Here is a 15,000-nt window from a genome sequence, read left to right as displayed (position 1 = left end):
TGATTATTTGAAAACTGAAAAAAAATGTTTATTTCACCAAGAACTTCATTATTGCAGCTCATAACTAAGGGCATTTGATCGTATAAAAGTCAAGGCTAAGAATCTGCTGTCTGACAGGTGGGCTTCTTACATAACAGATTTCTACAACTTTCAGTATTATCAAGCTGATAGGCGGTAGAGAAAGAACTAAGAGGCTATATATAAACCCTTAAAGTCGGGTATGTATTATATGGATTAGCTGTGGAAACTCGTGGATCCTATATAAAAATTCAGCTTCGCTTAGGATACAAATTATATGGATTATATGGGAAAACCTGTGGATCCTTCATAAAAATTGAACTTCTTTTAAGGTTCAGGTCATATGGATTATATGGGGAAACCTGTAGATCCTTCATGAAAATTAAGCTTCCTTTAGGGTAATGGTTATCACAGCTGAATCATGGTTGAAAGGGTCCCTAGGCAAGGTAATGGATCAGGGCCCCACAGCAGCCATTCCAGTAACCCATTACTTGATGCTGTCTCTCCCTAGTTACTAACACTGTTCAAACCTGTCAGTGTGCATTGTCTTCTTTACTTCCACAGCAATTGCAGATATTTGGATTTAATTTAAAACTTTTATTTCAAATTTTATAGCATAAACTGGTAGCCATATGCTAAACAAAACACTACAATCTCACAATGAAAACAGACTTAACATGAGCAACAGTAAATTTCTCTGCCCCTGAAACTACATTGAAACACACATTTATAAAAAATACTTCTGGCCAATGGTGGATTTAGTATACCTTTGGGCTTTTCTCAAACCATGGGCCTCCTGCAAACATTTTTAAGACCATGCATAAATGCATACACTCTTTGATTCACCATCTTGATATTAAATTATATTCCTTATTTAATATACCAACGCTTATGTAGTTTTTAGCATTTTTCCATTAAGCAGTGAAACAAAACATATGAACCAATAATGAAAACCTACCCATTTCAGAAAATTTCATCCATAAAAGACCACTCAAATTGCTGTCATTATAATCCACCAATAACTGTCAATATGCATGATCTCTGCAGAAGTATAAGTTATCTGATTAATTCCACACTAAAGGTAACTGTAACTACTGTAGAGGTTGCTGTTGGCAAAAAAAAGGTTGCATTTCAGTGCTTCAGCAATAAATTCGGTGCCTGCTGCCCTTGAAGAATAAATTGCTTATGTTACATTTAAAAAAAATGATGTGCTGGTGATATGCAATAGGGAATGACTGGCAAACCAACAGGTTCATAGTTACTAGGCATTTCATCCAAGGGAGGACACACGCAGGAATGCAACACCCCTCTTACACATCTTATATTGTACAGCAGTGTTAGCAATTGATCTACTTGGTGTGGGAAGAGAATCCATAGCCTTCTGCAAAATGGCAAGTGTGCTATCTGTTGTGCCACTGACATTAAACAATACAGCTATAAAACTTTTGGACTGATTGGCACACTGTAATCCTCAGTGATTTACAAAATCAAAAAATAAATAAATAAATAAATAAAATAAATAAAATAAACAACAGGATAACTGGCAGTTGGTGTGGAGGTTTAAGGCACTTGCTTGTCAACAATTAAGGTTCAGGGTTTGACTCTGAGAAAAGTCACTTAACTAAACAGACCCTCTAACTGGGGCATTACACATACGCATACTTTGCTCTCTGCAACATAAATCAAATGTCCCACAGATGATGTGTTAGGATGCTGAGATTTCTGGGGCTTGTTGTGTCGTATAGATGTCTCCCAAGTGAGCTCCTAAAGCCCTGTTATTTTCTACCATGAGATTCTGGAGCTTATTTTATTTATGGCACATGTATTTCCTAAAGCTACATAAGGCCCACCTAGTGCTGGATCCTGCTTGTGATTATTTGGATTATATGGGAAAACCTGTGAAGCCCTCATAAAAAAATCAACATACCGTTCATCTTCCTTTAAGGGTGATATCACAGAAACAAAAAGTTAGACTGCAGCAAATTTTTTTGTTTTGTTTTGGGGTTTTTTTGCTGTTTTTTTAATTATGTTATACTCATATCCTATAGACACAGACATTCTTCGGGTCTATATTACGTGATCGAATGCTAAGGTGATCAAACACCTAAACACTGACCATGTAATATCAAAAGCAAAAAGAAGCAAACAGCCAATTTAATGCAGGGAAAGATTTCCCTTGGCTGTTTGCTGGACTTTGCCATTTTCTCCTCTGTGGAATGATCTCGGAGTTGGTATATTTAGTTAGGGGTGTGGGGGGTACAGCCCCCCATGTCGGGGGTGTGGAGGGCAAAGTCCCTCACTTAGTTTGGCTGTAAAGTTTATTTTTTTGGGGGGCCCAACAGTAACGTTTCCCTGCGGCATTTGCTGTTTTGCAGTTCAATATTATATGGTCGATGTTTAGGTGTTCGATCACCTTAGCATTCGATCACGTAATATTGACCCCATTCTTCTTGGTATGAGGTCAAAACACAAGAAACCAGATTTATAGTTTATGTTTGAAAACTATCTCAATGGAGAGAATTTATGAGCCCAAATACTCAATAATAAAAACGTCTAGAACGATTTCATCAAAACAAACATTTGTTAAAAATGCACAAATCACAATAGACATAATTATCCATATTATTTTTGTGGGGACAAAACTACCACACCCCCATACAGAGCACAATACTCAACATATCTCATAAAACTAGCTTTAAAACTAACCCAACCATAAAGCCAAACCTAAACCGCTAATGTTAGCTATAAATGTTACTACAGCCCTTAAACCTAAATGTAATATTTCAAAAGAAATGGGCAGACACTTAAAAGTGCTCTTGCAGGTAAGCATTATCCAACCCTTTTTATCTTCCAGCAAAAGTAATATTCTATCAGGTATATCCACAGAAAGGAATTCTGCTGCTGCCCTTTCAGATGTAAGTATTCTGGCATTTCTGGATTATTTGGCATAAACAGTGCCTCATTTGAAGTATCTTATGTAAATAGAGCAATTTCTTGGCTATAAAGATCTTAAATTTTAAGGAAATTAACCACATACCTCAACCTGGCCAAAGCTTTTGACATGATTCCCCACTCAGGCATAGTAGAAAAGCTAAATAAACTGGGAATAAGCTCCTATGTCATCCACTGAATTGCTAACTGGCTCACAAGTAGGGTACATATCATAATAGGGGAAGTTACCTCCACAAAGAGACCAGTCACCAGTGGAGTCCTCCAGGGTTCTGTGCTGGGACCCTTTTTTTTGGCATCTACTTTTCTGAAGTAAAAGCCAATACCAAATGGCTCTGGCTGACTAAGTTTGCAGATGACTGCAATCTAGGAGCAGTCGTTGAATCCCCGACTGACTTAGCCATCCTGCAGGAACATTTGTCTCAAATAAATAAAAAAAAAATCATGGTCTGAAACTAATTGCCAAAAAATGCATTTTTGTATCTTTGGGGAAGTCATCTGTCACAGGAAACTACCACATTGACAATATGCCCCTAACAGTTGGCCCAGTTGTTCAGGATTTGAGAACTTATGTGGGCAGTGACCTAACGTTTGACCAACATGTGTCTATTGTTGTAAAAAAGTCCTTATTTGCACAGCTTCTAAACAAAGGGATTGTGTCTAGATCTAGGGATATCATTGTCCCCCTTTACTCAGTCCTCATTATGCCAGTCATTGAATATAATGCTCCCTTTGGCACATATCTATCCAGACACATGCTATAACTGGAACACCCATAGAAATACCTTATTTAAAGGATAGAAGACCTAAATAACATGTCCTACATGTAGTGACTGAAAGCCCTGTCACTATACTTGATATCCTACAGACTGCCTACAGGTGACCTGTGTCTGGCATACAAGTCATCCTTCAACCCATTTCTGATGAATTTACTGCACATTAGCAAGTCAAATGGCATCATAAATACTTGGTCTAGGGATCTAAACCTCTTCTGCAACATAAACTGAACAGTTTGGAGGGACAGGTATATTTTGCAGAGGATATCACTGCTGTGGTACAGACTCTATCCATCCACTTAAAACAAAGATCGTCCAAGTCTATTTTCAAGCGCAACTTGGATCTATGTATGAGGAACAGAAACTTTGCCACAAGACTGCCCCCCTGTACTATTACTGGACAGATGCAGCTCCTAAATGCTTTATCCAGTGCATGGGTCCCATCACGTTATCTATGGTATGATCCCAATTATTCTCATTAGGTGTACGACCATGGAATGGGTAAGGCCAATCTAAACTCAAATAGGATAGGTTATTTCAAGCACAAAAAGGGGAAACTAGCTAGGCTAGCCTAGTACTTATATATGAAGCTATGAACCTATGAACTGTGTTCTGAACTGTATATAATAATACATGAATTCTTTATTTTGTTTAATGGTGTCATAAATAAGTTAACCTGGATAAAATGAATTTCATTTAAGTTATGCAGTGAAGTAGTGTGTTAGCTGGAAGATCCCCAGTAATATATGTTACAGACTATTCTGGGTAAACAGAATCTGGGCTGCTTATGTTATCAGCATAAACGGTATCTCTGCAGGTGTATCTTGCATTAACAGCAAGGTATGCTGAGGAAATGTGCTCTTATCTGGGATGTGACGTCCTGTGCGCATTTTGTTATGCATCCTCTGATTCTTTACTGCACTTAAATTCACTGCCTTTTCTGTTAGTAAGTTGGCGAGGGAGGAACAATTACATATTAAGAGTGGGAATAAATATTCTGTATCACTCTGCCTTGCCCCATGTATATGCATTAGTTTCTAAAGTGGGTCAGTCTTCAGTGAATTTTGAGAAAGCAAAAGAGTCTCGGAAAAGAGATAGGTTAGGTGCATTTGGCATGGATGAAAAGGGCTTTTTGAGAAGCATTCTGAATTTGGAATAAGTGTTGATTTTCTTAATGCTGATGGGGAGAGCTTGCAAAAGTGTAGGTGTCTGAGAGGAGAAAGTATGTGCAATGCTGTGGAGTTTGGTTCTAGGGGTTATGAGAGTCAGTGTGGCTTGTGAGTAGTGTCTCCAGTTGTATGAGTACTTTTTTTTTTATGAAGTCTAACTGCAAAAGGAGTAAATGTGTGAGTTGGAGTAGTTTGTAGAGTTGGATCCTAAAAAGTATGTCATATATTTGTTTTATGAGTAGCCATTAGGATTTTTCAAGGTTGATAAAGTGATGCTCACTGAGAGGTGAGTTTGTAATGGATCAGCAGATGCTGTTAGAGATAGTCTGGAGTGTGGCAGTGTTTTCTTGGAGGCAGAAGCAAAACTTGAGAACCCATATTCAAGTTGAGAAAGGAGAACTTATTTGGCGTGGCTGCTCTAGCTGGTTAGAATAGAAAAAGAAAGGACTTTTTTTGGCCTAGAAGAGAAGGGAGTTCGTTTGGTAACCATTTGAAATGTCATGACCAGCTATAGCAAGTCCCAAAATATGGAGAATGGATGGCCAAAAGATTGGACTTACACATGTTTAAAGGAGGAGAGTGATTTTCAAAATTCACTCTTCTCCTGTGTTTTCAGTCTTTTTTTTTCAGCCTGTCATCACTTGATCCCCATTAAACAAAGTAGCACTCATTGCAAGTCCAATCAGTAAAAATAACAAACTAACAGATAAAAAGAAACCTTGATGAATTAATAACTCAGATCTACTCACCTCCCCCCAAAAAAACACCCAACAAAGTTACTATCTACACTGTACAGCAAATAAAAATAACCCGTATTGGCAGCAATGGCAGGACACCCACAATGTTGCCTCTATGTCACACAATCCATCCCTCTCTGGACTGGACAAACTCATTCCCTCTTGCCTTCTTCCTCTCTTTCCCATATCTTCTTCCCCAAATTACCTTCAGCTTTCTTGAACATGTGACCAAACCTTTGTAATTAGTTTTTGATCTTCTTCACAACTGAGGCTACTTTAGGTTCTGCTCTGATGTCCTAATTTCTTTGTGTCTGTCCCACCGTTTGCATCCTGCTACCCATCTCAAGCACGTTATCATATTTGGAAAAATAGCCAGTTTGGCAGGCAGTCTGAGATGGAATTATTTTGAGCATGTAGTTGGATTCCAAAGTATAATTTAAAGAGTAAGAGAGTCTGTCCTCCCTTTCTTGGCATCAAAATGATAGTTTTACCTAGGGAAGCAGTGACGCATTCATGAGTTATTGGTTTTGATCCAAGGGACAGTGATACCTGCCAGGTATGGGCTATGTTGTTTAAAGAGGGCATTCATTTGGTCAGTTCTTGTTTGTTAGACCTTGTTCATTTATTTTTATTAGGAAACAGGAGAGTGGAGGTTAGCCAATAATGTGTGTGTGTGTGTGTGTGTGTGTGTGTGTGTGTGTGTGTGTGTGTGTGTGTGTGTGTGTGTGTGTGTGTGTGTGTGTGTGTGTGTGTGTGTATTGGGGGGTACTGAAGAAATCCAATAAAGCATGTTTTCTTTACCATATACTTTGTCGGTATGAGGTGAAGGGGGTATAAGATGCAATCTATAAAATCTTGATTTCTTGGATGTCAGGAAAGGAAGTAGTAGAAAAAATGTGGGTTTTCACCTGCTTTTGTAATTTATAGTACAATTCTCAGAAGTACTATCAGATAACAAAGTGAGGTATCTTCAACAACCAAGGATACAAATTCAAGCAGAATATAGATTATAGTAACTGTAAGTTTCATTGTGGGGACAAAGCTGAAGGGTATAAGGATGAAGTCAGGAAAGACGGTTCCCTTTCCCCTGTGATAACTGAAGGAAGATGTGAGTGGATGTTAGAGAAGAGGGGCTGCTTTACAATTACACAGGTATACTGTCATGTGATTCTGACTGCAGGTACCACCCATCTAATATAACACTAGTGATACTGGTAATAGTGTTTCTCACAAGTCAAAGCTCAGTAGCTTTGACTAACGTGGAGATTCATAACTGAAACAAAGTGGCTACGGACCCACTGTACTACACCTGTGATATGTGGCATGTAGTTTCAAATCCAAGGGAGGGTGCATGGATGGCCTAGCTCACTGGAAACCAAAGTGCTCATAACATTCTGCAACCTAGCTACATGAGAATTGCAGAAGTCATCTAGGGAACTAAGTAATTTCTGAGTGTCATCAACTCAGGTGATAGAGATACTACTCATCTGAATTGTGCAGAATGTGAAAGAGCTTACAGTTTCTTGATATCCACTGAAGTGACATATCACAATGCAGTTGTGACACAGAGATGCAGAGCTGCCATCTGCACTAGTTTTCATAAACTGTAACCACACTGGCATTCAGGTTTCTGGTATACATCATTCATAATGGCTGCCATTCTATCATTTGCCTGGTAGTGTTGATGGCAAAATCCTGCTCAGGGCTTGTGGTGACCACCCTAGAAGAGGGCAGAATGCTTGTGTCTGGCAGATAATTCCTGTACTAAACATTCTCACAAGGAATAATACTCCATGGATATCTGTTTAGTTAGCATAAATATACTGCAAATACTTTATACCACACTGATAAGCCTGTTTGCATATAGTACCTTAGGTAACCATATGTTTAGCCCGAGTAGGACTGGTGAGTTATATTCTCTAAGTGATGCCACCTGCCCTCCCAAACCTTGATTGCTGATGTTGCTATTTCTCCATCTCCACACTGTGGCTGAGGACGGAAACATATGGCCCACCACCAGATATGGTTTGCTGTAAAAGTGCATGTGTTGCCACCTGAAGTGGTTAAGGTGTCTTGATATAGCAGGGGAGTAACTTTGAGTACAGCCCAGACAAAGTAATTGAGATCTTCTTTGCCTGTACCATGATACACTATAAATAGATGTTTGGAGCATGGGACTCAGAAGACGTGCTAACATTTCTCAGCAGCACATAGCAGTACAGCAATGATATGGCTGCACGCAGAGCAGAATATGCCCTCATTGCACATGTTGCACAGAAGGCAGGCTATGGTAGAAAAATAACATACAGGAGGTATCTCCTGGATCAGTATATTGTCTGCTATGTGCCTGGAAGGATGGTTGTGTCACTGGTTTTATAACAAGTGCACGAATCTTAATCACTCAAAGTCAGGGTCTTGTAGCTCATATAAGCTGTTATTTGGGCTTGAACTTTAGTATGAGGGGAGGGACTAGGGGGTTAAAAGTGTAGATTATGACAGTGATCAGGAAGGGAGTTAGATTTAGGGAGTAAGATGGAAGTTTTAGGGTTAGGAAATGGGTTAGGGAGCGGGAACATTTTTCTAGGTTTAGAGAGTGGGGTGGGAGTTTTAGGATTAGGAAGCAAGAAGGGCATCTTAGGTTTAAGGAGTTGGAGGGGAGTTTTAGGGTTAGGGAGTGATCAGGAAAATTTAGATTTAGGGATGAAGCATTGTAGTTTTAGGGTAAGGGATCAAGGACTCATATTAGGAGCTGGCTGGCAGTTTTTGGGTTAGAGGTAGGTTTATACAGTCTTATAATGTTAGTTGATGGGAGGACTAAGAAGTTACAGGAGATCAGGCTGCTAGTGGGAGTTAATGCACATACTTTTTTCAGTAAGCAGTAGCAAGCAAGTGTGTCACAAGCTACTAGAATGTAAGCACTTGTTGTAGACCCTGTGTTACCATATAAGTTATAAAGGTCTTCAAATACTATATCCTGTCTGTGCAAGCTAGTAAAATGACATATGACATGAAGTCCTAATGTGGTTGGCAGAAATGTATGATAGGTGTATACTCAGATGAAATAGTTCACAAATAGGTTGTTCTAATTAAATACAGACTCATATATGATATGGCAGGCAATCAGTATCATAGAGGGACTACTACAGGTACATTGAGTATATCCTAGTTAATGTACTGTAAACAGTATATCATCCAGAACCTCTTAAGTAGATAGTTTCCCACACAGTCTGAGTAAATGTAATCTTGTCTGGTTACACAATCAAAAGGAACCATTGCTGTGATATGCCAAGCAAAGAATACACATAAAAGTTTTTTTTTGCATAAAGAGTATCTTTAGCAGGATGTGCAGTATCAGTGGTATCACGTGTAGGCAAACAGCATGAGACAGACTATCTTAAGTAAATATAATATCTGCTGCATTGTCTGGTGTAAGCACATTATCAGGAGAGAGAGAGATTAAGTAAACAGTGGCTTAGAACAATTATTGAATGTAAACAGATTTTTTGTAGTATTCTGCAGGGTAAAAACTGTCTGTTCTACAATACTTGGGATGAGCAATATAACATGTGACCCATTTTAGACAAAAAGAAAATTTTCTGTAGCCTTGCAGGAATTATGAGGGTGATACGCTTTATTCAAACTGCAGTTTGGTTTTTTAGGATTACATTTCAAAATACATTCCCTATATTTCTGTGCTACTGTTGTTTCCCAGGAATCCATGTGGATAATTGACTGCTCTTGTTCAAGCCCTACTTTCTTAACAGCTGAATGCTAAACAGAATCATGAGCAAGACTGCATGTAAAATGTTTGGGGTTAGACATAGATCAAATTAGCATCACCCACTGTTACTCGCTGCATTGTACTAGAGAGACATTCAGTCTTCACGTACGATATACTTCAAGCTAATTTATTAAGCCACATTAGGGTTATATTACTATTTCCTTCATATTTTAAGCTCTAAAAATGACTGCTGCTTAATATATTTCCATGATTCTGTTCAAAGCATATACTGTCCATACTATAGACTCTGTAATGAATAATAATAGTTAAATTGCATGCACCCTGTAACTTGCAAAACTTATTTCTGTTTGTATATAACATAGTCCCATTAACATGTGACTTTTGATCTTGTAGTGTGTCACCTGGTCTCAGTTGTGACTGAAGAGACTTCTGCTAGTCCACCTACTTACTTAACTATAAACTAATAAGGTAAATGCAATACCATGCATGCTACAAATACTTAGAAACATGAATGCCTACACCACAATGTTTAAAACTAATGACAAAGCACACCTACTAGTTTTTATTAGTTACCACATTCATTTGTAACCTAGAAAAGAGCGACATGTTTACAATGAGAATAAACAGAGGTTAAACAATGAAGATTTTTTTAAAGGAAAATGTCCATTTGTCAAATGGGGTTTGGATATAAACTTAAAACTATTACAAACAATGGTAAAATAATGTTTTGGGATATGAAGTAATGTAAGTTGAACTTTGCTACAGTATTCTGTTTTAATTGGATGGTGGTAGAGTCAGCTGATACAATGAATAGCATCTGGTGTTAGCTGCTGGTATTAGAACACTATCGACTTTGAGATGACTTCACAGAAGTCTGTAAGTAGCTTTTCCAGGGACAGCTTTTAGTCAGAACATGGCTATGGAATTCCAGCTCCATGGAGCAGATATATGAAGCTTCAGCTGAGACCCGTATGATTTAGGATCAGTTAGTGGTCTGGGTGCTGGAAAAAAATCATTTAGCAAATAGTTGCTACTGGCTGCCCATCCTAGAGGGAGAATGATTGCTCAGATGACTGCTTCCCTAATGTCCTTCAGTGATTAAATATTTAATGAGTTTGCACTCAGCAACGTGGTCAGATATGTGTAAAATGTCTGATTCTGGAAGTGGTAAGAAGCTTTATTGCTCCAGAATATTACTGTAATAACTGCTACTGAGATTATGTAGAATGCAAGTCTAATATGGCAGACAATGAAAACTAACTTAAATACATGAAAAAAGCACTTATCACATTAGGTGGCATTTTCTAGAATATTCTTTTTTAATTACAACTTACACACTCTAAACTGACAAAAAGTACAGTTATCATCTAGTGCCATCCAGTTACATTTTGGAATATTCTTTTAATTCTGAGCAGATTTCTCATGCTCTCATGTTTTTCTTTCAAACAAATAATACTGCGTTCTTTACACAATGTATACTGAAAGCAAGGACAAAATACAATGGCAGAATTTCTGTGTTTTTCACTGATTCTTCTAAACAAGGAAGTAATGTTCCATAAAATTTCTTAACAAAACTGAGCTATGGTCTCTTACCCAAACCTGCAACATGCAGATGTAACATTATGTTTTACACAACACAAATTCTTTATGGCCTAACTTGCTCAAAAATAATTCTCACACAACACAATATGTGTATATTTTCTGGCCTGTCTTTCTTTTTTTCTTCAAGCAGTGTCTGAAATAATTCTACTAGAGAAAATCCATTTGATACTTATATTTTAGTATTTCTATACATGTTAATAATATATATTTACCAAGCAGTGCAGGGAATGCAATTGAAGCTGAATGTGTGCAACAGTGGTGACATACTATGAAGGGCAGTGTTGCTGGATATGTGTGAAGCAGCTGCAAGGATGGAAGATGGGATATAATATACAAACAGTCCATCTCACAGCCAGTGAGGAATCATATACTACAACATCCTGAGGACAGATATGGTCCACTCTTTAATACAGGTGTCATAAGTTTGCATGATGAACTCTGACCATCAGATCTTTAATACAAAGGTACCCTTGAGCATTTGCAGCACCACAGTGCATTGTGAAAGTGTCACTAAGGTATATAAACCAAAATCCCTTCTTGGCTCCCTGGATGACATCCTCACCAGGTGATTTGAGGAGGACTGATTATCCACAAACATGTGGAGGGAAAGCATATAGAATGTAACTAAGGAATTACTTAAATATTCTGACATAACCTGGCTGCAACTTATTTAATTTTAGGGTCATGCCTGTACTGGTTTGATTATATTATATATATATATATATATATATATATATATATATATATATTAGACTTGTCTTACGTTTTTGGATGTTTTGTATTTAAACAATCATTTATTTATTTGTTTCAACATCCTCATAAAATGTTATTTTGCATAATTTGAACAACATGGCATTGTGGAGAGCACAGCATAAACAACATTTTCATATACAATAACACCAGTGACGAAATAAAACTGCAAAACTAAGAAAAAATAATTAACAACAATACCGTCCATCTTCCATATCAAACAATGTCTCATAAAATATATACAAGCTTATGTATGGAAACTAACTAGTCACTGCCATCCACCTGTGTCATGAAGTCCAGTACACCAACATTTCACCTCAGTCATGAGTTTAGAAACATTGCTGTTAAGCAACTCATTTTTGAAAACAACTTCAGTGTATGAACACTTTTAGTACAACTACATAGGCAACAGAAATAATAAAGGATTGTCGCTAAACTTAAGGAACCTCTGAAAAGAAAAATAACCAGAGATCAGAAGTACTAGATGTATTTTGAAAAGATAGGAGAAAAGGGAAAAGTAGGAATAAGGGAACTCCCACCCTGGCATAAAGATTAGATTAAGGAATAAGAACCTGTAGGAAAGCCAAAAAGGAAGCACAATAGATAGGGGAAGGAGAAGGGTTGTTAGTACTGCTACAATGATCTTGTCAAACATTTACCCCTGGATTCATGAAGCTTGGCGCAAGGATGGCATTAGCCTTGCACCGACCGTGCGGCGTAGAGATGGAGCAGCAGCACCACATGCATATTAATGAAGGCATGCTGCCGTAACGGCCACATGCATAGGAAACGTGTACAAATGCAGGGGGCATGTCCAAGCGCTGCACGAAGGCGTGAACATGTCAGCTGCATACCCGCAACCTAAAATGTTGACTAGTACAGCCTGCCTCTAATTGTAATCACTCATGTCAGTGTCCATGGATACTGAAATGCATGCAAAGCATGCAAGACATTTTTGTAAACACCAAAATAAAAAGTAAACACAAAGGCACGTAGCTGAATATTGAGTCCACGTCCCTCGAACAAATGATATTTAAAACCCCGTGCCCGTATTCCATTGTAGTGTTGATAATTATACCAAGTGGAAGTGAAACGCATCGTGTTAGCGAGCCGCCAATTGCTAAGCATATCCTAATGGTTATGGTTACCACCTGTCCTACAAAGGACAGTCTCCTTCTAGGTAGGTGTGTCCATACCAAAACCATTATAAATGTCAAATGTCCTGCATTATGTTCCATATTTTATGTAATAGTCCCATACAATACTTATTTCCATATATAAAATACCTAAATGTTACAAGAAACAGAATAAGCAAGTAAACGAAACAGAATAAGCAACTAGACCGCTACAACAATAAAAGCTTATATTTAGGCATAAAACTAAAGTACTATCCTTTATATTGACCGTGAGTATGTGTTGGCCTGTAAACTCTGATGTGTGTCCCGAAAATGTCCCATCCTGGTCATATGAAAAGGTGGCAACCCTACCAATGGTCAGAGCATTCGCCCAATATCTGCCCATTTGTGGTCCAAGTCATCCTTGCCAGGACAGCCCATAGATGAACGGGTATTACCTGGGTCTACCTACCATGTCATGAAAGATAAGTATTTGCGTGTACCTATGTGCATGAAGTACAGCATGTGGATGATCAGAAATGCTAGGGTAGTCCTCACAACCATATTAGTGCCAGAGATATGTAGTGTACGCAATGTGTTCTGTTGACTGTGCCATGGGCCATCAACTAGAGAAGGGATGGATGGTGTCTGTGGAATATGGAGGTGGGGGGTGACGGGTAATGTAATAATTCACCAAGGGGAGACTGGGCTGGATGCACAACAGGTAAACTGGAGGTCTATGAGGGAGCAGTGGGTGAATCAGGAAGATAACCAAAGAACAAATATTCACATCCACAATACAATCCCACAAACATATGAACATTAAAAAGTGCAATACACATGTACAGAAACGTTACCAACACATACCCACATAATGGTCTAGCCAGAACTGAGCCATCCAACCCCAACACACCTGGATACATAATTGAATACCCATCATCCCCTTCACAGCACACCCCCCCCTTCCTGAACGTCCACCAAAACCACCCATACTCGGGCTGCTAGATAGGCGGAGCCATATCTGCACATAATGACCCCTACCCACATCTAGTAGGCAGTCTCACCCTAGGCAGTCTCAGGATTGGAAACTATGTATCCCTTGCATGTATAACCCTACCTTATTGCCGAAAAGCCAAAGAAGGTCATCAGTCCCCACAATTTTTGGATATCCCTCATGGGATAAGTATCTGTTCTAAACATTAGACTTGGTGTCACAACACAATGTCCAGTCCTGTATACATCTGGACACAAGATGTATGAGCAGTAGTTGTCCACAAGACTGCTCAGCCTCCAGCCAGTCCTGCAGAACCTACGACCTGGGATTAAACATCTGACCGTGATGCATGTCTCCCCACGTGCATTATTGGGAATATATACCTTACACATTCGCATAGTGGCAGTCAGATATAGGGTGATTAAGGTGCTTTAAAGCAGATGTCAGTAGGGTTACCACCTGTCCCACTTTGCAAGGGACAGTCCCTTTTTGGGCAGTTGTGTCCTGCCCAAATATAATACAATGGCAAATGTCCTGTGATTGTAGGAAATACTTATGTCCCATATTTCATGTAACAGTTGCATAAAACAGTTATTTCTGTATGTAAAATACTTAAATGTTACAAGAAACAGAATAAGCAACTAAACTGCTACAAGAATAAGCTTTCATTTAGGCAAATAAGTAAAGTTATAACCTTTGTACTGACCATGGGTATGTGTCGGCCTGTAAAATCTGATGTGTCCCGAAAATGCCCCAGTTTGGCCATTTGAAAAGGTGGCAGCCCTAGATGTAAGCGGGTATGCAAGCATGTATGCGTGACAGTAAGTGGCAGTGATTCAACAGTATGGGAAATGTAAATAAGCATGTAGGTGTATTTGCATGTGTATGTACAGACCGATATATAATATATATATATATATATATATATATATATATATATATATATATACACACACATATATACATATATATATATATATATATAATATATATATATATATATATATATATTATATATATATATATATATATATATATGTAGATATTTAGAATGAACACTGTCACAATATAGCAGTCATAATGAATGTGAAAGGAAACAGCAGCGGAAATCCCCATAATATTTAGTGTTGTTGTATAACAGGATGGCC

This window comes from Protopterus annectens, chromosome 2.part0, assembly GCF_019279795.1.
Source record: "Protopterus annectens isolate FY-2018-M chromosome 2.part0, PAN1.0, whole genome shotgun sequence".
NCBI lineage: Eukaryota > Metazoa > Chordata > Ceratodontiformes > Protopteridae > Protopterus > Protopterus annectens.
This window is presented reverse-complemented; position numbering follows the sequence as displayed.